The sequence below is a fragment of the Gopherus evgoodei genome, chromosome 1 (assembly GCF_007399415.2).
Source record: "Gopherus evgoodei ecotype Sinaloan lineage chromosome 1, rGopEvg1_v1.p, whole genome shotgun sequence".
Lineage (NCBI taxonomy): Eukaryota > Metazoa > Chordata > Testudines > Testudinidae > Gopherus > Gopherus evgoodei.
In genome coordinates, this window is record NC_044322.1 from 350,535,141 (window position 1) to 350,561,851 (window position 26,711).

Sequence of the window (26,711 nt, forward strand, 5' to 3'; positions counted from 1 at the left end):
CAGAGAAGGCTGATGGCTTGAAGTGAATCAGATTCCTTTCTATGCTACATTTTTGAGTCAGCCAAATATAAAAACTTTAAAGGACTCAATACAAGGAACTATGGAGAAGCAAGGTGCAAGAAATCTTGTACTAGGCCATTTTACAATAACTATCTGTCATGGAGCAACATCAAACCAGGGGGTTGGGGCAAGTGAGCTGTAGCCCCGCATTTACAGCAGTATGACTGCCCTTAGTCTGAGAGCCACATGGTCCAATGGCCAGAATCAATATGACCTCCACTTGGGTTGCAGGGGAGTGTGGCCCAATGGCCAGAGTCAGTAAGGGAGGTTTGTTGGGCCACTCCCCAAAAAGGGGGGTGCCCGAGGTAGGGGTACCTGGGTCCTCCCTGCTCCACCAGTTCCCAGCCCAGGGCCCTGATGGTGGCAAATGGGTTCACCACCAAGTTGGTGGGGAATCCACCCAAAACACACCAACATTTCAGAGACACTAGCTAGTCTGTTCCTGGGCCTCTTTGGAGTCCCAGGGCTCCTTGGGCAGCACTGCTTCCAGGAACTGCAATCTCCTTGGGGCAGGTACATGGGCGCCTATCTGTGTCTCTGCATCTCCTGCTCCTGTGGTCTGGGATTCCAGCTTCTCCTGGGCTGGAGCTGGCAATATGCAACCTCCTTTCTTGGCAGTCAGCCCTGACTGAGCTAATCTACTCCCTTTTATACTGTACAGCAGTTGGAGCATTCCCAGAAGGGACGAGGAGGCATGGCTTCCACTGCTAAAAGTGCTGCCTTAACCCCTTCCATTCCACTGTGGGGCGAGTACCCCTTGTCATACTGGTCTATAAGGATTGGCTTGTACCTTGCAACAGAAGAGTTTATAGCCCTTCCAACACTCTTGGTTTTTTTGCTTATTATAGTTTGTGGATGTGTGTGCCCGCACTTGTGCATAAACTCTTGTATGAGAAAATGTGCACCCAATTCTCAACTGGTGGAAAATCAGCATAGCTCCATTGGAGACAATGGAACTATGGCGAGCTCCACCAGCAGATTTGGTTTCCATGATCACTCATGCATATGACTTTGCAGTTAATTTTCCTGTGAATATTGGTGCCACTAAAACTCGATCATACAGATATTTGCTGGATGTCATGCAAAAAAGCTCAAAAGCGTGAGCAGAGCACAGTCATTAAATACATGAACTAGACTTCGTTATTCACCTGGCTCATGTAATGGGGAGGTGAGCACATAGGGTGAAATCTTGGCCTCACTAAAGTCAGTGGGACTTTTCCTATCGACTTTAGTAGCTCCAGGATTTCACCCATAATGGGTGCCCTCTGGTAAGAGTTATGATTGTACTGCTCATCCAATAGGCTTTTCCTGTACATTATTACCCAAAATCCTAAAAAGGAACCTGACTGTGTTTGGACAGTGTAAGTATGATGGACTGCTAGCAGCGATCTCATGGGCTGGCTCACCTATTGTGCTGTTGAGGATCACTCAGTGCTTACTGTGCTTGCAGAAGATCTGCTTGCTCTATGCCTGGTTCCAACTGGCTGTGAGCATAACAACAAGAGTTTCACAGCGCCCCATCCAGACTCTGTCTGGGAAGTTTCACCAGAGAGACACAGTCCCCAAAACCACACATAAAGTAATAATAGTGACAACAGGGTAAAAACTGAGGGACAGGGGGTGTGGCGGAGGTGGTGAGGGGATAGTCACAGCTCCCTCTCTTCAGCTAAAACCAGAGGGGAACTCCTCTCCTTTCCCTAGTTAAAGTAAACAGCCCTCCCCCACAATGCCACACTCCACAGACTCTTGGGCTAGGCAGGTGATAAGTGCTCCCTCTAGTGGCTCAACCCTGTTCAACCACTGCCATCCATGTGCTAAGTGGCACAATTGAGACAAAGATGGATGTTGCTTCAGGGGTAATGAGATTCTGAATATTGTGAATGGCTACACTTAAAAAACAGCGTTACAGTTCAATTATTTGAAATCAAGAATTACATCTATGTGGCAACCCAGACATTGGACATGTTACAGCAGTAGGTTGTTTCACTGCCTCTCAGTGGTGACCAGATAGGATCCTGCCCCATGGCATTCCTAATATTTCTGGGCATGAATACAATAGATAATAAATGGTCCCTTGATACAAGAAGTCATTCTAGGCTTTTTACACTCTAAACAAAGGCTCTGTACCTCATTCCCGTGAAGTATACAAACTCTTAATCACTCCAAGTGGCATCTTGTTCTTTGTGAAGTTCCATGTGGGCTGCAGCACATTAATCGTTTTACTTCTCGTTAGTTCATGGGAAGTTGACCCGAGTGTAGTAAAGTACAAAGCACAATACATAGTAGTCAAATCTCATTGCCCTGAATTTGGTAAATTGGACTGTTAAATTCATTTGGCTTATTGCAAAGTGCAGAAAAAACTGATGACAGAGAAATATTCTTAGGATCAGCTGTGTCAGCCACTGACTCTAAGGTGGAGCACAGTATTCTTGTTAGACAAGAGTCAAGAGAACAAGAGGTTTTGCACTGATGTTATTGCCCTTTGCTGCATATAAAAAATTCAGCTTGTAACAGGTGAAACAAGATCGTTATAAGAAGCCCTGTCAATGATAGCTATTCAGAATATCTTCCACATCTAATTGTGTGTATAAGGATCTTATCCTTCCTGAAGCACACATTAAACGAAAGGCCTTTTTCTCCTTCTCAAGCCCAAAGTTTTGCTACTTGCTAGTAGCTAGTTTCTGTGAGCCATTCTGTTGGACTGTTAGCTACCAGCAGCTCTCAGAATTCACAAAAGTTGGTGTTCTGTCTATGGTGAGCCTGTTGAAGCAACCAAGAAACCAGAAGCACTAAACAAAACTTCAAAACCCTACAATGAAAACTGTTAAGTTTGCCTAAAGATTTTATCTTTCAGGATACATATTCTCTGTGGCAAGCTTGAATCTTAAGTAGCTGTAAACTGAAGTGGATTAAAAGTTCCTCAACTATTTGCACTTCTGTATTAAGAAGGGTGTATTAAGCCAAGAGGCACTCTGCTGGAGGCCTTGTGGTCCTACAACACCTGTCCCAGAAAGGAGCAGTGGCGGTGAGTCCTCCAAGTGGCCTAGAGAGGCTGTGTAGAAAGCAACCAATCAGAGCATTATAGGCCCATACAAAAGGAGCTGCAGTAGTTTAGGACAGTCAGTTGCTGCCTAGAACTGGAGGTGTGAGGACTGTATTGCTGGCTGAGCAGCAGGACAATAGACAGATCAGTTGCTGGCAGGGACTGTGGGAGTAAGAGGGAACTCCTGGATGGATGCTGGCAAAGACTGAGAAAAAGACTTCAGCCCTACAGTAAGGGTGAAGCATTTGTGAAGGTGCTGGAGCCATGGGGAAGTGTCCCAGAGAAGTGTAGCAGCATAGTGACTAGTTAAAGGGGATGCAGTGTATGTGGCTCCTATTCATAGGGTATCTGGGCTGGGACCCAGAGTAGGGAGTAGGCCTGGGACCCCTCTACTGGCCACTAGAGAAGTGGCTTTAACCCTGAAGAAGGGAGTTGAGAAGGTCCTGAGAGGGGCTGAATATTGAACTCTGAAACACCCTCAGAAGGGGACCAGATAGTTTAGTGGCCCAGCTGGAGAGCTGGGATCAAAAAGACCTAGAGTGGGTGAAGACAGTGTCTCCAGGGAGGAAGTCCTGGGGATACAGTACCATACTAGGGCTGGGACTATTTAAAGACTAAGCCCAGGAAGGGCTGCAGAGATACCAATGGAGGGCTAGTGGGATAGACCTCTGTTGGACTGTATACCCCAGAAATGGTTTACGTTGTTTGTCATACAGACTGTGCGTCACTCAGCCAGAAGCTAAGTCATTGAATACCACCAGAGAAAGCACTGCTAGAGGTTACTGTAGACTAAGAGAGTGCAGCTCACACACCTAGATGTGGTGCTTGTATGAGATGAGGGCACCCTGTTATGCATCCCAATAACGTAACATATATAAACTGATACTAAAACTTTGTTAATATTTGAGAGAGAGAAAGAAGCAATGTGGTGGAGGACTGGGAGCCAGGAATTCCTCAGTAAAACCCCAGCCCTGACATTGATTTCCTTGGTGGTTTAAGCAAATCATTTACACTCTGCCTCAGTTTCTCCACCTGTAAAACAGCTTTGCAGATATCCGTCTACGATGACTGCTGACATTTATAATGCTGACCCTGCACTTTGTGTCATATTCTAGTGCAACTGCAATTAATTTAGCAATTTTTTATTTCTTTTTTCCCCTGATAGAAGTGAATTTACTCTTGTGAGTAGATGCTTTTTCCCAACTTCCACCAAGACACGATCTATACATGCTGCTTGGGGTCAAAATATACCCCCACCCTCCTTATATCTGGTTTTATTAGCAAGTCACTCAAATTTAACATGATCTTTCTCCCTATACTGGGCTGTGGTTCCTAGGGATCCTCCCCAACCACTCTTCTCCCCAAAGAGCCACTCCCAACTATATGTAACCAAAGTGGATTTTAATGAGCTACGCATGCCACAGTTATCAACAGAACTCATTCATCATCTAACAGAGCCAACACTCATTAACATGTTGGAGCTGTAGAAGGGCACTGCTATCCTCTTGGATAGGTATCATCATTACAAGTTTGGGAGTGACTGTGGTAGTGAGATGATGGATTGGTAGCCGAGGAGCAACTATAGTAATATCTATGTGAAGCCTATGAGCATGCTCAGCATGAGGCAGGTAGGATAGACTTGGAGCCGCTCTGTAATTTATGAATGCACTGTGTGACCTGGTTATTGGAAGGCTTGCTGTTTGCATATATTGAGTTAATTCAATAGCAGGATTGTCAGGAAGGAGGGCAAGAACTCAGGGCAGACTCTCAGCAGAAAACAAAGGATATTAACTTTAATGTGGCCACCGTGACTCCTGCTGGGCTTCCTGAACTGGTTTAATCAGACTCAGAAAACCCAGCAGAACAATATGACTTGGGGACTGGATGCAAAATCCTTGAGACAGGGGTGGGAAAGTTGGGTTCATATCCCTGTTCCAAATCAAGCTGAGGGAGGATTAGAACCTGTGAGAGTGCTCTAACCAATGGGCTAAAAATATAAAATGGGAAGGGGAGAACAGCACCACCTCCTCATTGTTGTTTTTGCTTGAATGGTCTTAGGCATCTAACTCCAGGAGAGGGTTCACATCTGAAAATCCCAGGTAGAGATAGGCACCTCCCTCTTATTGGCTAGCTTAGGCAGCTCCCTTCTGAGCATGCTGACTCTTGTGGATCCCATTCTTAGTCACCTCCCTGTGCATTGTACAGGGAGCCCAAGCACCTAATGTGGGGCTGTGGATTCCCATGTGGGAAGCATCACGGGCTGAGGGACATGCTGGCCGCTGCTTCCCACAGCCCCCATTGGCCTGGAATGGCAAACCGCGGCCAGTGGGAGCCGTGATCATCCGAACCTGCGGACGCTGCAGGTAAACAAACTGTCCCAGCCCGCCAGCAGATTTCCCTGATGGGCCGCGTGCCAAAGGTTGCTGATCCATGCCCTAGCTGATGGGGAGTTTAGATGTCAGCTCCTTGCATGAAGAAAAGCTTCCTTGGACTGCTCCAAGGTATTTACTTTTGCTTAATCTGTTATAGTTTTACCTAATCAGTTATAATTAACTCTAACAAAACACACAACCTACAGTGACTCCTAGTGGGTCGGCCTAATAACCTCTACTGGGTCACCAGTTCTCCTAATTTCAGCAAACTACTCATTATCTCCCAACATTTCTAGTATTTCTAGCCAAAACAACAACATGTCAGGGACACCTAAAACCAAGGTCGCTATCCACTCAGACTCTTCCATAATTTTCTATCCCATCCTCCAATTCTAATTAACAAACTGCAAGTATGCAGCTGTCTGACCTCGTCTCATAAAGGCCTAAGATTATTCCTAGCTATGTGATGTTTGGTTTTCAGCTAGCAGTGGCTGCACATACCAAATGGCTCACTGCAGTACTGCCAAGTTCTGAGGTACACGCCAGAATGTCAAATGCCAAGGTAACAAAAACAGCCTGATTTTCAGAGATGCTCAGTAGCCACAACTCCCACTGACTTCAATGGGAGTAACAGTTGCTCAGAATCTCTGGAAAAAATCACTTTTATTTAGGTGCCCAGCAATGGATTTTGGTGCCTAATTTTAAAATCAAAGTTGAAAACACTGGTCTAGATGCTTTCCAGAAGCCCAAATCATGTCAGAATTAACCGGCTGTTCATTCAGTTAATAAAAGTTCTTTTAAATGGCAATGCACACATTGCACTGGGCTGTCTGAAGTGGTTAGCCTTTGCACAGCCATTCAAGGATATAACACCCTGCACAGGAGTTAAGTATTTTTAATCTTGGGGGGGGGGGTTGTTTTTATTTTTTCTCTTTTAAGGGATTCCTTAATGAAAAGCAATAGAAAGAGGCATTGGAACTCTACAGCCAGGCACTAAACCTGCCACTCAATCAAAAATGTAGCAAAAATTACCATATGTGTGAGAGGAAACTGAGCATTTTCTGGCTTTTCAGGCTGCTGAGGCAGCATCTTCTTACTATTGGTAAAAATTGCTTTGCAAAGGTTGTGCCTCTTTGGATTTATTACTATTGGCATGTGGCAGTGTTTGGGCTTCCTGCAAAAGAAAAAAAAATCAAATGGAAATGTACAGTGCTTGCTTTGGGGCTGTAGTATAAAACTGCTCTCTTAGCAGTTTCCAAGTCTCAGGGAACTTAGTCCTTAAGTCTTTCCACTTTCTCACACCCCGTCATACATTTCCATTGTTTTTTTCCACTTGCTGTTTATTTTTCAAGGTAAAGGTGTTGGGTTTCATGTGTGTTTCATTTTCTTTGGGTGTTTAAACACGTGCAACATAACAATTAACAGGCTGTACCCAGTGGGCAAGACCTTAATTGTGAGCAGGGGAGCAGATTGCTGATGCAGAGTTTTGAGGAAATCTTTATCCTAGAGAGAGCAGGAGATTGGTAAGCCTGACTTGTGTAATGCCCTGGATGCAGAAGCAGCAATGGTTTTGCATCCAAAATAGTTGCTGTCTGTCATAACAAAATATAGAGCCAGATCCTAAACTGGTATGAATCAGCAGAGCTCCATTGACTTCATTTGAGCTATCCTGATTTACACTAGCTAAGGATCTGGCCCTATATAGTCTTTATAGAAGAATACTTTTAAATTCATATAGACATGCCCTAAATTGAATCACACATGCTATTATTTGATCCCTGCAAGGTGCTGAGCATGCTCCCATATGATTTCAACAGAAGTTCTGAGTGCTAGTCATCTTGCAGGATGTAAGCTTAATTTGAATTCACTGAAACGGTGGCACAGTGTCTCTAGCACATGCTTATTCAACCTCACCTTCTTGTCCTAATGACATTATACTATATGCACCCTATTTGCATAAGTGAAGGGCTGCTAAGGAGGTGTCAGAATCCCAAAGGAGATTTCAGTGTTTGATCCCTCACAGCATTCCCAGTTCAATTCAGCCCAAGCTACTGCAATGGAGAAGCTGTGAAAATTAATCCATTTTAGGACTGAGTCCTTGCTGGCAAGCGCCCTTAGCCACAGGTCTGTAAGCGCAGGATGGAAAGGCGTTCTGATGCTCTCCATCCGGAGTAATTCCCTCTGCGATGATAATTGATAAACACAGGATTTTGGCTGCTCATCTGGTTTGATAGTAGGGAGCCTGCTCAGGATTTAGCTGTACCTTGGCTCTAGGCAAGGCAAAGCTGCCAAAAGATGGTTTTTACATGAGAGACTTGAAAAAATGGACTTGTCTCTTCTGACACAAGTGTCTCTCAGTGCCAAGCATTGATGGACTAGCACCACAAGCCTCCTTCCACTTATATATTCCTGCAGGCACTTGAAGGCCAAAGGCTCTGCAGAGGAAGATAGAGGCCCAAATCCTTCAAGATATTTAGGTGCCTAGAGAATTAGGCACCTAAATACCTTTGAGAATTTGGATCCAAGTACACAGGAACAAAGAATGACATCAGAGGGCGATTAAGGTTTATTGGGGCCCTGGGCGCAAAGAACTTTTGGGCACCCCACACTCCATTTGCCACAGGGCCTCACTCCCTGCCCTTCCTCTCCCGCAAGGCCCTGCCCCCTGGCCAGGCCATAGTAAGAGCCACACCATCCAGGGAGCATGGACTGCTGTGGGGAGCCCTGGACATGGGGGCAGGTACATGGATCAGGGGAAGAGGAGGAGCAGGAGAGGGTCCCTGTTCCAGCATTGGTAGGCTCCCTCATTTCTACCCAGGTTCCGGCACTCCTGCAGGAGCCCCCAAATTGACTGTGTCCCACTGTGTGTTTGAGCCCATCTCTCCATTTTTGTCATTAAAATATAGCAGTAATATTAATCACTAGGGCAGGCCTGCACAGCTTGTAAAGCGGCAAGGGCCACATTACTCCAAAGAAAACAGCTGAGGGCTGAAACCCCCCAGCCCCGTGGAAACACTCCCTCCCCCCAGGACCTCCCAGCCCCATGGAAACACCCCGTCCCAGCACCCCCCAGCCCTGCAGAAACAAACCCTCCTTCCCCAGCGTGGCCCCACCAAAACTGTTGTGGGCCAAAAAGGAAGATTGGGAGTGGGGAGGGATACTTGATTTTAAATCAACCAGGGGCTCCCAGCTGAAGAGGTGGTTGGGAGCTGTCAGGGGCAAATTAAAGGGCCTGGGGCTCCGGCAGCTGGGGGAACCCGGAGCTTTGCGGAGCTGAGGCAGGGATTTAAAGGGCTCAGAGCTCCTGCCGCTGAGGGGAGCCCAAGCCCTTTAAATCCCAGCCCCAGCCCATCCGCTGGAGCCGCAGCCGGGATTCAAAGGGCTCTGGGCTGCCTGCAGCTGCAGGGAGCCCTCAGCCCTTTAAATCTCAGCTGCAGCTGGGAATCTCTGCAGGCAACCTAGAGCCCTATGAATCCCTGCTGCGGCTGAGATTTAAAGGGCTCTGGGCTGCCTGCTGCTGCAGGCAGCCCAGAGCCTTTTGAATCCCGGCTGTGGCTGAGATTTAAAGGGCTCAGGGCTCCCCGCCGCTGCCGGCAGCCCAGAGCCTTTTGAATCCCTGCTGCGGGCCGCACAGTGAGCCTTCACGGGCTGCATGTTGTGCAGGCCTGCACTAGGGTGTTTCATATTTGAAATTTGAAAGTCAATAAGTAAGTACTGAATGCTGCTTCTTTTTAGGAGCCCATAGTTTCAACAGTCCTCCTCTGCAATATGTGCGTGCAATACTGGGTTCAGCCATTAGCTGTTGCTGTGCATTTTATAGGGTTTCAGATGTGGTGCAGTCCCTGGTAAATAAAGGCACATCAGCTGGAACTCAAGCGGTGTAGAAATCTATTTATATCTATAGTTATTATTGTTATGTATAATAACTGGCTTCTTTTTTAGAACTGTGATTCCATAAGGACACACTATCTCCTGGACAATATTTTTACATGTCATTTTTGTTTTGCTTGCTTGCTTTTTGTGGTGTGTATGTATATGTGTTTGTTCAGGGTTTTTTTATGTGCAAGATTTGACTTGCAACTCGAGATTTGAGTTTGAAGAAAATTGTCTTTCTGACTCTGAATCAGAATTCATTTCTCTCTGAGCAGAGTGGGCAGAGTTCTGTGCAGCAACCTCAAACAAAGCTATCTGCAGAGAAACAATATAGCTGATAGAGATGTTATCACTTAAATTAACACACTCCATTTTAACTGGGGAAAGGCTGCGCTGATAGGCAGGGGGAACTCCTGGGAACAGGGAATGATTGAATATGAGCATACTTCAAGGCTGCAGTCCTTAGTACTGTAAATGACACCTCCAAAGACTCTCTCCCTCCGTGAGCCAAGTTTTAAACTCTGTGTGTTATCTTTTTCCTCTCATACTAATCTTGCCTCACTTGTCTTCCCATGTTTGTGTTTGAACAAAAAGTACCACACTCTATTGACATGAGAACCCAAAGGACATGGAATCTATCATGGGATGGGGAAGAGAAATTTAGGTAGAAGCAAAAAAGGAAACCAGTTCTAAGATTAAAATAATATTTCTATACCAACTACCATTTCAGGCATCCTGATTTCTATTAAAAAGGGGCTCAACACCTTGAAACTCAGGGAGTGTTCTCCGCTAGATCCAAATTTTGCTTAATGGCTCTTCTTGCTGTCATGGGCTCTTCTATTTAGGTTCTTATACACAGGGCTGGCGCTTGCATTTAGGCGTCTTATGCAATCGCCTAGGGAGCCAGCATTATTAGGGGGCGGCATTTTACCGGAGGGGGCGGCAGGCGGCTCTGGTGCGGAGGGTCCGCTGGTCCACGGCTCCGGTGGAGCTGCTGCAGTCGTGCCTGTGGACGGTCGGCTGCTCGCACGGCTGCTGTGGACCTCCCACAGGCACGACTGCGGCAGCTCCACCGGAGCCGCGGAAGCAGCTGACCATCAGCAGGCAGGACTGCGGAGCCGGGGGACCAGCTTGCGGGGCGGCAAAATGGCCGTGTGCCTAGGGCGCTCAAACCCCTAGCGCCGGTCTTGCTTATACAGCACCTGTAACTGTGCCAGAAGCACCTCCAGAAATGGATTAAGTGATGTTATTAGTCTGTCATACATGGTGACTTCTCTATTCCTCTTCCCATGCGAAAGAAATTGCATATGGATTTGCTGAACCAAAACTCCAGATGTAAACAATCCTACAATTCAGAGAAGCTCAGATTCAGATCCACGCTTTGCCCTATAAGGACCATCTCTATTTTCTATATACATATATTACTGGGTGTATCAGGACCTTTGAAGTCCCCTGCTTGAGGCCTCATGGTCCTAGCATACCCTGCCCCAGGAAAGTAACAGCGAAGGTGGATCCTTCAGGCCTGCTTAGAAAGGCTGCAGAGAAGCAGCCAATCAGAGTAGGGTTGCCAACTTTCTACTCTCACAAAACCAAACACCTTGCCCCACCCCTTCTCAAGGCACCGCCCTTGCCCTGCCCATTCTCTGAGGCTCCTCCCCCTGCTTACTCCTTCCTCTCTCCCTCTGTTGCTTGCTCTCCCTACCCTCACTCATTCACTCAGGCCATGTCTACATCTAAAATTTTGCAGCGCTGGTTGTTACAGCTGTATTAGTACAGCTGTATAGGGCCAGCGCTGCAGAGTGGCCACACTTACAGCAACCAGCGCTGCAAGTGGTGTTAGATGTGGCCACACTGCAGCGCTGTTGGGCGGCTTCAAGGGGGGTTCCGGGACGAGAGAGCAAACCGGGAAAGGAAACCAGCTTCGCCGAGAGCAAACCGGGAACGCCGCGGTTTGCTCTCTCGGTCCCGGAGCCAGCCAGCAAACCGCAGGGAAGGAGACCTGCTTGCTCGGGGTTCCGGGACCGAGAGAGCAAACCGGGAACGCCGCGGTTTGCTCTCTCGGTCCCGGAGCCAGCCAGCAAACCGCAGGGAAGGAGACCTGCTTGCTCGGGGTTCCGGGACCGAGAGAGCAAACCGGGAACGCCGCGGTTTGCTCTCTCGGTCCCGGAGCCAGCCAGCAAACCGCAGGGAAGGAGACCTGCTTGCTCGGGGTTCCGGGACCGAGAGAGCAAACCGCGGCGAAGCTGGTTTCCTTTCCCGGTTTGCTCTCTCGGTCCCGGAACCCCGAGCAAGCAGGTCTCCTTCCCTGCGGTTTGCTGGGTGGCTCCGGGACCGAGAGAGCAAACCGCGGCGTTCCCGGTTTGCTCTCTCGGTCCTGGAACCCCGAGCAAGCAGGTCTCCTTCCCTGCGGTTTGCTGGCTGGCTCCGGGACCGAGAGAGCAAACCGCGGCGTTCCCGGTTTGCTCTCTCGGTCCCGGAACCCCGAGCAAGCAGGTCTCCTTCCCTGCGGTTTGCTGGCTGGCTCCGGGACCGAGAGAGCAAACCGCGGCGTTCCCGGTTTGCTCTCTCGGTCCCGGAACCCCGAGCAAGCAGGTCTCCTTCCCTGCGGTTTGCTGGCTGGCTCCGGGAACGCGAGAGCAAACCGCGGCGAAGCTGGTCTCCTTTCCCGGTTTGCTCTCTCGGTCCCGGAACCCCGAGCAAGCAGGTCTCCTTCCCTGCGGTTTGCTGGGTGGCTCCGGGACCGAGAGAGCAAACCGGGAAAGGAAACCAGCTTGATTACCAGAGGCTTCCTCCTTTCACGGAGGTCAAGAAAAGCGCTGGTAACTGTCTACATTGGATTACCAGCGCTGGATCACCAGCGCTGGATCCTCTACACCCGAGACAAAACGGGAGTACGGCCAGCGCTGCAAACAGGGAGTTGCAGCGCTGGTGGTGCCCTGCAGATGTGTACACCTTCAAAGTTGCAGCGCTGTAACTCCCTCACCAGCGCTGCAACTTTCTGATGTAGACAAGCCCTCATTTTCATTGGGCTGGCTCAGGGGGTTGGAGTGTGGGAGGAGGTGAGGGCTCTGGCTAGGGGTGTGGGTTACAGGGTGGGACCAAAAATGAGAAGTTCAGGGTGCGGGAGTGGGCTCTGGGCTGGGATCAAGAAGTTTGGAAGATGGGAAGGGGATCAGGTCTGGGGCAGGGGGTTGGGGCACAGGAGGGGTCGGGGTGCAGGCTCCGGACAGCGCTTACCTCAAGCAGCTCCCGGAAGCAGCAGCATGTCGCCGTTCCGCCACCTCGGCAGAGGTACAGCCAGGCAGCTCTGTATGCTGCCTAGTCCGCTGGTGCCGCCCTCACAGCTCCCATTGGCCACAGTTACCAGCCAATGGGAGCTCCAGAGCTGGTGCTTGAGGTGGGGGCAGCATGCAGAGTCCCCTGGCTGACCCTATGTATAGGAGCTGGAGGGGAGACATGCCGCTGCTCCTGGGAGCCTGCCTTACTCCCTCTGAGCTGTTGATTGGACTTTTAACGATCTAATCAGCAATGCTGACCGTAGCCACCAGGGTCCCTTTTCCACCAGACATACTGGCTGAAAACTAGACACCTGGCAACCCAAAATCAGAGCTCAGCAGGTTCAGTTGAAAGCTGCTACAGGGCCTTGAGAAGGTCAGTTCCAGGCTGGGACCAGAGGAATGTGTGTGCTGCTGGTGGTCACAGGTGCTCAAGAAGAGAATTAGAAAGAGGGTTCTGGTGGTACTTGCATTCAGCTAGGAGGAAGAGGATTTGAGAACTTCAGCTCTGAGGTCAGGGTGAAGAGAAAGGGGCTATGTGGGGAAAGGCTCAGGGAATCGCAGAAGCAAACTGAATGAGGCAGTGTGTGGCTGCTGTGTGTAGGGTCCCTGGGCTGGGACCTGGAGTAGTGGGTGGTCCCAAATCCCTCCACCAGCCACTATTGAAGTGCTGTAAGCCCCAAGAAGGAAACAAAGTTCTGTTGGGAAGACCAAGTGACGGACAGGACACAGAGGGGCCTGGAGGCAGGGCTGAAGACCTAGTAAGGGCAGACCATGTATTGAATGTTTGTTACCCCAGAAGGGGTTCATTCATCAGTTCTGATGGTGTGACTTATCCAGAGGGCTGAGCCACTGAAGACCAACTCAGTGGAGGCAACAGCCTATAGAGGATGTCAGATCTGAGAGAGATTGCAGCACCACACCCTCTGACATGATATAATCTCTTCTCTCAGTATTGCAAGACTCTACCAAGAACTACACTAACAACTTTGTCTTGAATCCTCTGTCTTGGGCCATGTCTACATGTACAGTGCAGTACCAGCACAGCTGTACCAATACAGCTGCGCTGCTGCAGTGTGTCTGGTGAAAACACTGTCTGCCAAAGGGAGAGAACTTTCCTGTCAGCATAAAAAAAACAACACACCCTGTGAGCAGCATAAGCTATTTCGGCGGGAGAAGCTCTCCTACCAACCTAGTTCTGTGCACATTACCGCTTATGTCAGTGCAATTTATGTCACAAGGTGGGGGGTGGAATATTCACATCTCTGAGTGACATAAGTTTTGTGGACATAGGTGGTAGTGTAGACATAGTCTTGAGCTCTCTGTCTGTATATGGGTTAACACCTTTTTTAACTGCTGTGTGAATGACTCCCCCATTTAAGAGAGACAGGGTGGGTGAGGTAATATTTTTTATGGACCAACTTCTGTTGGTGAAAGAGACAAGCTTTCAAGCTCTTCTTCAAGCTCTGTGTAGTTCAAAGCTTGTCTCTTTCACCAACAGAAGTTGGTCCAGTAAAAGATATTACCTCACCCACCTTGTCTCTCTAATATCCTGGGACCAACACAGCTCCCCACTTTAAGTTAGCTGTAAGACACCATTAAGGGGCCACACATAAAACAAAGCCTAAAAGAGTGTGCCCAGAAACTAGCACCAGCTGGGCAGAGGGTTTGACTGAGTGTTATAACCAGGTGTGCAAGCTAAAACCTTTCAACGGGAACTGAACCATTTTCAAATAATTTGTGAAAACTGAAAGCAGTCACTGAAAATGAACCCAAAGAAATAGGTGTTGCCAAAAAGAGAGAATCTCTCTGGAGCATACAATTAGCAAGAAGGGAATTTTACTGACATAAAGAAAATTAAAACTCTGTAGAGCTAGCCAGCTCCCGAGGCATTCACAGATGTGCATCGTTTTGTAGGGCTCTGCTCCTATTATAGAAGGTTCATTTCTAGGTTTGCTAATATTGCAAAACTACCGCATAAGTTGAGTTAGAAAGCAAAACCATTCCAGTGGTCTGCATGAGGTGGCCACTGACAGTTTCCCAGATTAACGGACATTTGGTGCTTCCAGGAATGGTGTGGGCCCACCGCCGCTGGCATGACCTCACCCCTGCAGCATGACCTTACATGCATGGTGCACGTCCCATCGTGCTGCATGGCAGTGCCATGTTTCAGAGCACCCCACCTTACTCCCACCATCACAATCTTACATATACACCGCATGCAGGGTCACACCGCACAGAGTACACCATCTTTAACAGCGCACCGTCTTGCCCTCTCCTCTGACACTTCACACAGCTGGTGTGTGTGAGGTTACTCCACATTGTGTGTGTGTGTGTGATCTTTAAGATCCTGCCACCCCATCCCTGCCAGCATGACCTCACATGCACTATGTCTGAGGTCACACCAGAAGGGGCAGAGCAGCGTGCTCTTAAAGATAGCGTTACCTGTCCAAAACAGGACAAAGTTGTGTTCGGTTTTGTGCTAGTACCTGCTGGAGGACAAACCACCCCAGAAAAGGACTGTCTGGTTGAAAACTAGACTAATGGCCTCCCTAGGTCAGCAGAGTGTGATGTAGCATTTTCAGAGTTTAAAAAGACTCTAGTGATTGCTCCTGTCTCAGTCTATCTATGTTTCAAAACCCCTTTCGTATTAGACACAGATGCTAGTGCTTATGGTTTGGGGGAAGTGTTGACACAAGAAAACAAAGGACTAGATAGGGTGGTAGCTTATTATAGCAAAAGTCTAAATTCTCCTGAGAAAAATTATTGCACCACCCAAAAGGAACTCCTAGCTGTGGTTGAATCTATGGAACATTTTCATCACTCTTTGTATGGGAGGAAGTTTATGGTCAGGACAGACCAGGCTTTCCTGCACTGGCTCTTTAGATCCAGAAATCCTAAGGGACAGCTTGCAGGTGATGGAAGAAACTGCAGTGCTCCGACTGCACAATCCCGCACATGACTGTAAGCATGGTATCTTGTCCAGGTGGCCTCATTGGCAAGCTAATCACAAACCCTGCCTGAAGGAGAAGAACATGGAATTAGTTGCTCAAAGGGATGTGTGTGCCTTCCTTCCTCTAATTTGCAGAAGTGCCCATGTTCCTGGTTCCTCCACAATAGGGATGGAGTGTCAGGAATTGACTCGATTTAGATTTAGATGGTAAATTCTTTGGGATTGGGAGAGTCTGCCTTAGTTTTGGCCTCTGTTACTGTAACACAAATAATAGTAATACTATTTGGTCAAATCTAGCAGAGTATAATATGCCTTGGACCTTTATAAGCCAGTGAATTGTTCTTGTATAAATATTAAGGTTAAAGATTAAAACCACTGATTAGCTGAATAAAAAGTATAACTGACTGAGAAGCTCGGCTGAAGGAAAAAGAAGGGCAAAGCAAAGGAGGGGTATCACTTAAATGTGTCTGATGTACAGTACTGTAAGTCCACCATTGTAACAAAAGGAAATGCAAGCATCCATCCTGTCATCTTATGTCAAGCTCTTCTCAAATAGATGAGATTCAGAAGGAATGAAAAAATGGATACATCTACTAGCACTAGAATCTGACAACTCTTCTAGGATGGGAAAACTTAAAAGGAGGCATCCTCTTTAAGTATCTGGTATATTTTCAATCCGGCCCCTACCCCTCTTCAGGAGTCAGCTAAATAATAAGCCAGTTAATTTCTATTCTCACCTGCTGAAATGTGCTTCAGGCAGAGATTTACCATTTGTAACACCATGGGTTCCATGCATAACCCATCCAGTGCTTAGCCTCCAGGCATGTCAGAGGCAGGCTCTTTAAAATAATAGCTGTTGCTTTCTGTGAGTGGCACTGACCTAACAAGAACTCTAATGTTTATACAGCAAATGCTGTTCTGAATATCTTGCCTGGTTAAAACCGCTACTTTTTTTTTTATAACTGGCACAATTCTAGTTAAACTGAGCCCTTATTCATATGATGGATTATACTGGTAATGTATGGATTGTAGGGGCATTTGTAGGCACCCTGGGTGGGATCCATAAAGCAGCTGAGGTGTCTACACTCCTGACTGAGGCAGCGAAGTCCCTGTGCACAGCACCAGTACAATCCACACAACAGCCACTTGACTGTTGTGTAACTCACTCAGCGCCTCATTTTCCACTATAAACGTTCCCTAGGCCTCTATGTTTTAGTTCTTGGAGGATTCACCCTGCTGCCCCTCCTTAGGTGCCTGGATGCTTATCTCCCCGCTGAGTCCCAGAGCGATTCACAAGCCAGGGGAATGTAGGGATTTAGCCACTTTAGTTACATGCAGGGCCTGATCTGGTAGACAGCCTCTGATGCCTACCAGATCAGGTCCCAAAATCCAGCCAGATAGGTGCCTCTCCACACCATATTAATTTTAGCCTAGTGGCAAGAGTGCTTGTCTGGGATGTGGGAGAACCAGGTACAATTCCCCTTCTGCCCTGCCAAAGGGTTTGAAGAAGTGGACTTCTACCTCTCAGGATTATTCTCTAACTTCTGAGCTATAGGTTATTCTGCTATGGGCCAACACAGCCTCTTCTGTTGAAGCTCTTCCATCAGGGATGACACATGGGGGCGAGTCACATGCTCCCCCATATTTCTTAGGCTGCCTCTCATCGGGACATCCAGCAGCAAGGAGGCAGCGGCGCCTCCTGGCTGCAGCACTCACTGTGTGTTCGTATAGCTTGGGGTAGAGGTGAAAGTAAGCCGGTACGGGCCGGTACGGAGGACTGGAAAGAAAAGGAGACTGCCTGAGGGAGGGAGAAGCCTGCCCCCTGCATAAGAATAGTTTAAACTCAGCTGTTCCCTGTGTGGTTCAGCCCCCGGGGGTTAGGAGTGGTTTTTGGCATCCTTGTTTATTACACTCATAGTACCTGGGGGGAGTGGGGAGGGTGTGTTTGACCATGGCAGAGGCAGTCCTTTTCTGCTTCCGGGATGAGGAGATCTCTCCAATACTAATATACACAACAAATACAAGCATTTGGCTGCACAGCTTAAATCCAGAGCTAATAAAAGCAGGTGGAAGAGGAAAACTCACTGTCACATTGGTTTCTCGTCTCCTCCCTCCCCCTCCTCCAGCCAGGCTGCAGAAAAGGCTTTGCATTCTTCCCACCGCCAGCCTCCCCAGCAGGGGTTCTCCTCTAGGCTATAGCTTGCAGTAGGGAGACTAGCTGAAATGCCTGCTGCTGCTGCCTGCATAAGAACAGTTTAAACTCAGCTGTTCCCTGCGCAGTTCAATCTCCAGGGTTAGGAGCCATTTCTGGCATCCTTATTAATTTCATTCCCAGTTGTTGTGGTGGGGGGAGGGTGTGTGTGACCATGGTAGGCACAGTTCTTTTCTGTCCCTGGGATGAGGGGATCTATATACAAAAAACACAATCAAAATCAGGAACCATTTCCAAGTTCAAATCTATCCCATTCCCTCCCCAGCAGAGGATCATGGTTGTGATGTCCAAACTGCTTGCAAATCCTCTTTGAAATGTTACTGAACCACACAGGGAACAGCTGAGTTTAAACTGTTCTTATGCAGGAGGCAGGCTTCTCCCTCCCTCAGCCAGTCTCCCTGCTGCAAGCTAGAGGGAAGCCCCTGCAGCTGCTGCTCAGTGCCAGGCAGGGAGAAAGCACAGAGCCTAGTGTCGGCAGCCTGGCTGGAGGAGGAGGGAGGACATGGAGAAAAATGTGACAGTGAGTTTTCACTTTTTCAGGCTTATTCCAATAGTAAAGTTTTATTACAGACAGTACTGGTAGTAGTAATAGTAGCTTTATTTTCTCTATCTATGTCATGCAGTGGGAGGGATCCGTGAAGTACGTAGGAGACGTGGGTTGCTTGCGATTGGACCATACGGGTAAGAAATGTAAATTACTTTCACCCCTACCCTAACTCCAGGGCTCTCAGCCGCCTCTACAGCTGGTAGCTCCGGGGGTGATTTAAAGGGCCCAGCTCCTAGCTTCAGCTGAATCCTCAAGCCCTTTAAATCCTGATTTAAAAGCCCTGGGATTTAGAGGCCCCACCTCTTCCGATAGAGGCTACGCCTCTTCTGGTTGAGGCCCCTCCCCCTCCACAGGACTCTGGAGTACTGGTAAGTCCTTTAAGTTACTTTCACCCCTGGCATGGGGTAGGAGGAAGCAGCAGGGTGGCTGGATATGGGCTGAGCATCCCCTGTCCCATTATATGGGGCTGGTTTTTCTTCCCTCCTGCTGGAGTCCCAGTACTTCACTCTGCCGCCTTTGCAGACTGACCGCTGAGGTGAGTCAGGGGGCATTTTCGAGACTGGGAAGAGGAGCTGTGATGTGTTGCTCAGCGCCAGGCTGCTCAGGTGGAGCCCCAGCCACCCTGAGTGACAGAAGCAGGCTGGAGGGAGAGTGAGAAAGGTGGGACAGACCCTGCTGCAGCAGCAGCCTTCAGTGTACCTGTCAAGGAGAAGACGATTTGGGGATGTCAGATTCCCTCATCCAACAAAAAATGATTGATCATTCTCCAGCTTCTTGTTAACTGAGACGATCCAGCCCCAAGCATCATCCCACCCTGGCGCCACCCACCCTGATGGTGCATGGTGGATGGTGCATCCCAACTGTGTTGCCCCTTTTGTTGGTCTTGTTTTGAGCTCTTGCTAAATGGCTCGAGAATAGTTCATGCAGAGAGGGAGGCCTGCAAGCTCTGCAAGGGGCTGGGCAGCCACAGGATGGAGAGCTGGAAGAGGAGGAAGTTGCTAGTGTATGTTGTCTACACACATATCAAGTTTCAGGGCATGGAGGCAGAGGCAACATATGGAACAGTCACGTGCCCCCACAAAACCTTTCAGTGGTGCCTGCCTATTACCCACAGCTGGGTGTCTCCTCTGTGTTTCAATGTGGATAAATAATGAAAGAGTGATTGGTGCAGGGGGACTGGGACCGGGCGCAGGGTTCCCTCTAATTTTTCCCACCCATGAATTTTGTTACATGCACCAATATGGAGGTGATGTGCGACACATCACCCCCATATTGGTGCACATAACAAAATTCACCTGGTGGGGGTGGGGCCAAAGGGTTCAAAGTGTGGGAGAGGGCTCAGGGCTGAGGCAAAGGATCGGGATGCTGGGGGATAGGTTAGGGTTCCGGGGTGGAGCCGATGATGAGGGGCTCAGGGCTGAGGCAGAGGGTTGGGATGTGGGGGGCTGAGGGCTCTGACTAGGGGTGCGGGCTCTGGGGTGGGGGTGGGGATGAGGGCTTTGGGTGCAGGCTGCCCGGGTCTACAGCGGAGAGAGAGGACTCCCCCCAGCGCTCTCTCTCCCTGCAACAGCACCTGGGCTGGGGGCGGAGAGACACCTCTCCCCCAGCTGTGGCAGGTCCATGCTAGGGGAGAGGCATCTCCCCCCTGCCGCAGCATGGGGCTTAATAGGCAGCTGTGCGGTCAGGTGGCCATGCAGCTTAGAGGGAAATTAGGACCAGGATGCCCCACGTCCCGGGACAGGGCGTGTCCTACTCACTGGCCTACAGTTATTCTTTCTCTCTGGCCCAATGATTGTCCCACAGTGGATAAATACTATAATAGTCATTGGGCCAGTGTGGAGAATGACTCTGTAGTCCATTGATTGGGGCAACTACCTGGAAGGTGGAAGACCCCAGGTCCAGTCCCCCTGCTCCCAACACTCTTTAATTCTTTATCCACAGTGGAACAGTTTCCACATGTAGGCTACCTCCTGTTCAAATCCTTTCTCTCCCTCTGGCAGGGAGAGGGGAATTGAACCTAGGTCTCCCACATCTCAGGCAAGTGCTTTAGCCAATGGGCTAAAAGTTATGAGGTAGCATCTTCTTCTCATCATTTTATGTACAGGAAGGTAGGTATGTAGAGGAAGCTCTCCCACTGACATAGCGCTGTCTACACCAGGAGTTAGGTCAGTATAATTATGTCGCTCAGGAGTGTGGATTTGTCGCATCCCTGAGTGACATAGTTATACCATTGTAAGTCTGTAGCGTAGACCATGCCAGAGATATATGCCCCCCTGTGGCCTGGACTTAGACGCCCATCTCCACAAAAGGGGCTGAATTTAGCACACACTTCTCTTGTTGGCATCTCCCATTGGCTAGCTTAGGCCACTCCCTGCCTTAGCATGTTGGCTTTTATGGATCTCATTCTAAGGTACCTATCTCTCCCCATTTATTGTACAAGAGGGAGCCAAGGCACCTAACTTGGTTTTGTGGATCGCAGTGTTGCGCCTGTGACTTTCTAGGATCCTAAAAGTTAAATACTGTGACACTCAGCATTGCAGTGCCTAAGTCCCTTCATGGATTCCAATTTTGGGGAATGTTTTAAGAGTCTAAACTTTCAGTTCCCTTACTTGCCCATTTCTAGATTCCTTCATGCAGGAGAGGATTTAGCTTCTTACTGGGAGCTTTGACTTCCCTCCAAATTATGACTTTTCCCAATTCTGGCTCCTTTCATTGAGGAACCGGCAGCACAAACTTCATAAGTGGAAAAAGAGAATGATCTACAGATGGTCAAATTATTTATTGTGAATAACTTATGTAACGTTGGGAGCCCATGTTTACTCTGTGAACTGATTGAATTCAAAAATTGACTGAATAGCTTATGCATACAAATTTCAGCCCATGGTTTCCATTTGATTGTACACCAAGTCAGATGGTATGCTGTCTGCATGCTGATTACATGATTAGAACATTTTAAATCTGAGAATAACAATAGACTACTAGAGAGTAATGAAATTTTGGTCTGAATTTTGTGCAAAATCTACCTTGCCAAGACTTGTTTCCTTAGCAATAAATGACGCAATAACCAAGCAGAGTTGTAGGAAAGCAATCTTTAAAGCCTCACCATAGTCACTGAGCTTACTTAGTAAAGTTTTATATGCAAACAGCCTGGGCCCAGTGTGCATTCCTGAGCCTCTGGTGCTTCACCAAATCACATCCTTCCTGAAACTTGACTCTCTTTCTTCATTTCCATTCATTGCACTACAAGGTTTGTGAAACTTTCAGAATTTTCAAATACTTTCTTGGATAAAAAGGTGGTTCAAATTATTGTGAGCAATTGTGTTATGACCCCCAACCCAACCAACCGTGGTGTGTACTCAAGTGTTTACTAGTTCTACATTTATCAATCCTCAGCAGAAACTTCAAAACATGTCAGACCAGGAAACTTGAAATAAGTGACAGGTTTCAGTGGTAGCTGTGTTCGTCTGTATCAGCAAAAAAAATGAGGAGTCCTTGTGGCTAGAGACAAACAAATTTATTTGGCATAAGCTTTCATGGACTAGAACGCACTTCATCAGATGTATGAATATTACTTCATACATCTGATGAAGTGGGTTGTAGTCCACGAAAGCTTACACCCAAATAAATTTTTTAGTCTCTAAGGTGCCACAATGACACTTCTTTTTTTTTTTTTTTTTGTAATAAGTGGTAATTCAGTGTCTGCAGGGTCCTAGCTACTCATGGTCATAACATTCCAAAGAGGTGAGATCTAGTGAGTTCTAATCCCAACTCTGATATGGAATTTCTCTGTGACCTGGGAAGGGTCACATATGCTCTCTGAGCTTCAGTTTACCTGTCTTTAAAATGGAGATTGTTCAGAGTTCAAACATAAAGAGAGAGAGAGAGAGTCAAGACTGTGCCATATTCAGGCTTTATTCTATATTCATATACAGACCTCTCTCATCAAGCAGTTCCTGAAAGCAGAGTTCTTCAAATTAAATTACTGGACTTTACCCTAAACATAATTATACTATAACAGTCCCTGTTGTAACTAGGATGATGGTTCCCTATCTCAGGGGATTGTTAGAATTGATTAATGAGTTAATCTTCGTAAAGAGCCCTGATGATGAAAAGATTATAAAATAAGGACTACAGTCAAAGGGATGGGAAAACACAAAAGAAGGTAGTCAGATGCTGTAAACAGCCATTAGTTATCAATGGGGTAAATTCTGTGGTGTTATAAATATAGAAAAGAGAGTTTGCTTCTGTAATATATTATGTCATTGAGGAAAAATAGATCTCTGAGCTTGCGAAATTCTCAAGGAAGCTACACACTCTCATCATTTGGAATTGATGTTTCCTGAGTTCTTAGCTGTGTCACAGCTCTTTACTGAATATCTAGGAGAAAGCCAAAAGGCTTACCTATCATCAGTATATACATAGCTTCTGTTATTGGAGTATCTGAGCACCTCAATCTTTAAAGCATTTATCCTCGCAACATCCGTGGGAGGTATATATGGAAAACTGAGGAACAGACTTGCCAAAGGTCACACAGGAACTTTTTTGTACATCAGGGAATTGAACTGGGGGAAGGGAAGGGATGATCAGATGAGTGCCCTAACCATTGGGCCATACTTCCATTCAGAGATGCTGCTAAGCCTCTCCCATATGAGAACAGACATAAAGAAAAGACTGGAGATGGTATCTCTGTATATTAAAGTCAGTGCACTTCCAGACAAATACAATTACTTAAGCTAGTGATAAAGCAGTACTTTCTCAGTAGGAAGGGAAGCGAGTAAATTTAATAAGCAGTAGATTAATGAAGTGTCTGAAGGGAAATAAAAGAGAAACCCTGCCTCATTGGCAGTGTACATTTTAACCATGGTAATGTGTGACAAAAGGGAGCATGGACAGGACACTGCAGCATATAAAAATTTTGCACCATTAATTATTTTTCAAAGATGTGTCATTAGTTTTAGGGCTTATCATTAAGTTTTGCTAGACTTGAAAAACAACCATTTAATTTCAATCCTAATGAATTCATTTTAATTTAGGGAAAACAAAAAAAAGAACAAATGTGAAGTGTCCAAGGATGAGCACAGTGTGCGTGTGTTTTCTGTACAGGCTGAAACAAGTGAACTCCACACAAAGTAGAAGTGTGAAAAACAGCTTGGAAGTGTAGTGACCAAAACCTGTGTAACAAGCGAGGAAATGTAGGCAGGCTGGAAGGGAAACAACGAAAAGAAATGGTGGAGCAAATACCTACCTGCAAGAGTAAAGGCATCTTCCTGCATTTTGTTATTTAAGTTTGCAATTTGAGGGGATGGCTGGAACCTTAGCTGCTTCTGGATCTCTAGATTGCCAGTGCCCAAGAGAGCATTTACCCATATGCTCTCAGCAAGCACACGTTTTATCATACGATAACCCTGCTGAAATTACATTGAAAAATAGCATAGAAATAAACAGCTAGTATAAAATTCTGCAGATTACTTGGTAATCATACCTATCAAGTGAAAATATTAATTACCACAATTTACATTAGATAGATAGTTGTCCCTTCCAAAACAACTCCTCTATTACCTCCTGGAATGTACCTAACATAGGCTGTACTTTACTTTAAGGTATTCAGTGGTCAAAAGAAAATGATAGCGTGTTTGTTCCACCTTCCCCACCATGTCACCTGACTGTACACCTCTACCCCAATATAACATGAATTCGGATATAACACGGTAAAGCAATGCTCTGGGGGGGAGGGGCTATGTGCTCTGGCGGATCAAATCAAATTTGATATAACACGGTTTCACCTATAAGGCGGTAAGATTTTTTGGCTCCTGAGAACAGCATTATATCGAGGTAGAGGTGGATATCTGGCATTTAGCTGGTGGTAATAAGCCCGAGAGTTGACTGGCACAATGGTCTAGTGCAGCAGTTCTCAAGCAGGGGCTGAGGCCCCCTGGATAGACTGCGAGCAGGTTTCAGGGGGTCTGCCAAGCAGGGCCAATGTTAGACTCACTGGGGCCCAGGGCAGAAAGTCAAAGCCTCGCTGTGCAGGGCTGAAGCCCATGACCCTGAGCCCCACCACGTGGGGCTGAAGCCGAAGCCTGAGCAACTTAGCTTTGCAGGACCCCCTGTGGTTTGAGGCCTGGGGAATTGACCTGGTTGCTACCCCCTAATGCTGGCCCTGGCTTTTATATACAGAAAAACAGTTGTGGCACTGGTGGGCCGTGAAGTTATATAGCATGTTGGGGGGGAGAGTCAGAGAGAAAAAGGTTGAGAACCCCTGGTCTAGCACTTCATTCAGCGGCGGCTCCAGGCACCAGCGCTCCAAGTGCGTGGGTGAGGCGGCAAGCCATGGGGGGGCATCTGCTGGTCCCTGCGAGGGCAGCAGTCAGGCTGCCTTCGGCGGTATGCCTGCAGGAGGTCCGCCGATCCCGCAGATTCGGCAGCAATTTTGCTGCAGGTACGCCGAAGCTGTGGGACTGGCGCACCTGCTGCTGGCATGCCGCTGAATCCGCAGGACCGGGGACCTCCCACAGGCATGCCACCAAAGGCAGCCTGACTGTCGTGCTTGGGGCAGCAAAAAAGCTACAGCCGCCCCTGACTTCATTATCTGTTACCTCTGAAGAACCTGATTCTTATCTGACACAGATCACAGCTTGGTGACTTTAGCTCGGCCTCCAGGCAGGGCCAGTTCCAGGCACCAGCAGAGCAAGCTTGTGCTTGGGGCGGCAGATTCCAAGGAGAGGCATTCCGTCCAATCCTTTTTTTTTTTTTGCTTCGCCACTTCGGCCACCTCCACAGTTTTTTTTCTTTTTTCTTTTTGGTTCGCTGCTCCGGCCACCCTGTAGTGGGTGGCAGTGCGGAGGAGGGGGGCACCCTGCTGGGAACGGTGCCAGGTCTGTAGCAAGCCAAGCAGGGCAGCCCACGTTCTTCCCTGCCTGCCCACCAGAGCGGTGCAGAGCCCTCCTGGCAGGCAGCGTGGCAAGCACCCCGCTGAAGGAAGCCCTGGCTGCCCCTCTTCTTTCTCCCTCCCAACCCCGCTGCCCGGGGCACATCTGCAGGGTCGGGAGTCCCCCTGCACCCATGCTCTGTCCTCCCCGCAGGTTTGTTTGTTCCCCCCCGCTTCGCTGCTTCGGCCACCCCGCAGGTTTGTTTGTTTCCCTCCCCACCCCCTTCACTGCTCCTGCCGGCCCGCAGGTGTCTTTTTGCTTGAGGCGGCAAAAAAGCCAGAGCCGGCCCTGCCTCCAGGGGATAAAAGGCTGTCCCTCAGACATATTGTGGTCTTTGCTTCAAAAACATCAGGTTCAAACAAGCTTAGGGAAGGAGTTAGTCTCCAGATGAGCTGAGATCTCTTACCCCAGGAGCTAACGCTTAATATAGTGAATAAGTTCCTGCCTACTCTCTTTATCCTGTCAGCAGACAAAGTTTGTGTGTCCAGAAATGGCAATGTCCGTTTATATAAAGCTTTAGAAAATGAGATTTAGTGCAAGACTAGTCCATGCTGTCTAGAGGTATCAAGCACTTTCATGCTAAAGGTCATAACATGGCACATAAATTACATCCTCAAAACCCAAATTAGCCCGAGCAAAATCACCATCTTGCATGAGAACCCTACCCAACTCTGACCTCCAACAGTCAGAAACTATCTCTCCTCCTTCGCTAAGGACCATCATAGTGCCCATCAGCCAGACATTGAAGTGTCAGTCTCTGTCTGTAGTACAGCTGAGGGGACTGTCACTGTAATAAGTAAATAATTCCCAAAGGTTAAGGTGTTTCTCTTAATAACAAGGGAGGAGGAATAGTCTAGTGGGACTGATGAGACCAATACACTTTTTGCAGTTCTGCCACAAACATCGTATGTGCCATTGACTGAGCCACACAACTCTTCATGCCTCAGTTTCCTCATCCATAAAATGAGGATAATATTGATCTGTTACTAAAGGATATTATGAGACTAACCACATTAGTGACTATCTTGTGCTAGATAGAAAGTGTTATAGAAATTGAAAGTACAGTTATATTTGGGGGTAGTAATGGGTTATTGTGATGAACAGCTTGTTAGCCCTGAAGAAATTTGGTCTAAAATTATTCCAGTTTATTATTTATTATTACTGGCAACTTGTTGAGGCAAAATGATTTAATCACAGAAGCTTTTTAACCAAGATAGAAACATGCAGAAAGCAGCAGAAAGCCTACAAGGAGTGGAAGAAGGGTGGGAATAGCAAGGAAAGCTACCTTAGTGAGGTCAGAACATGTAGGGATAAAGTGAGAAAGGCTAAAAGCCATGTAGAGTTGGACCTTGCAAAGGGAATTAAAACCAATAGTAAAAGGTTCTATAGCCATGTAAATAAGAAGAAAACAAAGAAAGAAGTGGGACCGCTAAACACTGAGGATGGA

At 47.7% G+C, this 26,711-nt stretch overlaps 1 protein-coding gene across 2 annotated transcripts in view; it reads left to right on the forward strand.

Moving 5' to 3' along the window:
* LOC115651630 overlaps window positions 1–26,711 on the forward strand; it is a 165,154-nt gene that overhangs the window by 37,157 nt on the left and 101,286 nt on the right. The window contains exon 1 of one of the 2 annotated variants that reach the window (XM_030562758.1): window positions 18,353–18,469. The exons of the other annotated variant lie outside the window; for it this stretch is intronic. The gene's annotated coding sequence lies outside the window, so the exon portion shown is untranslated. Of the gene's footprint in view, window positions 1–18,352; window positions 18,470–26,711 lie in introns of those variants that run through there. 2 annotated transcript variants of the gene reach the window in all.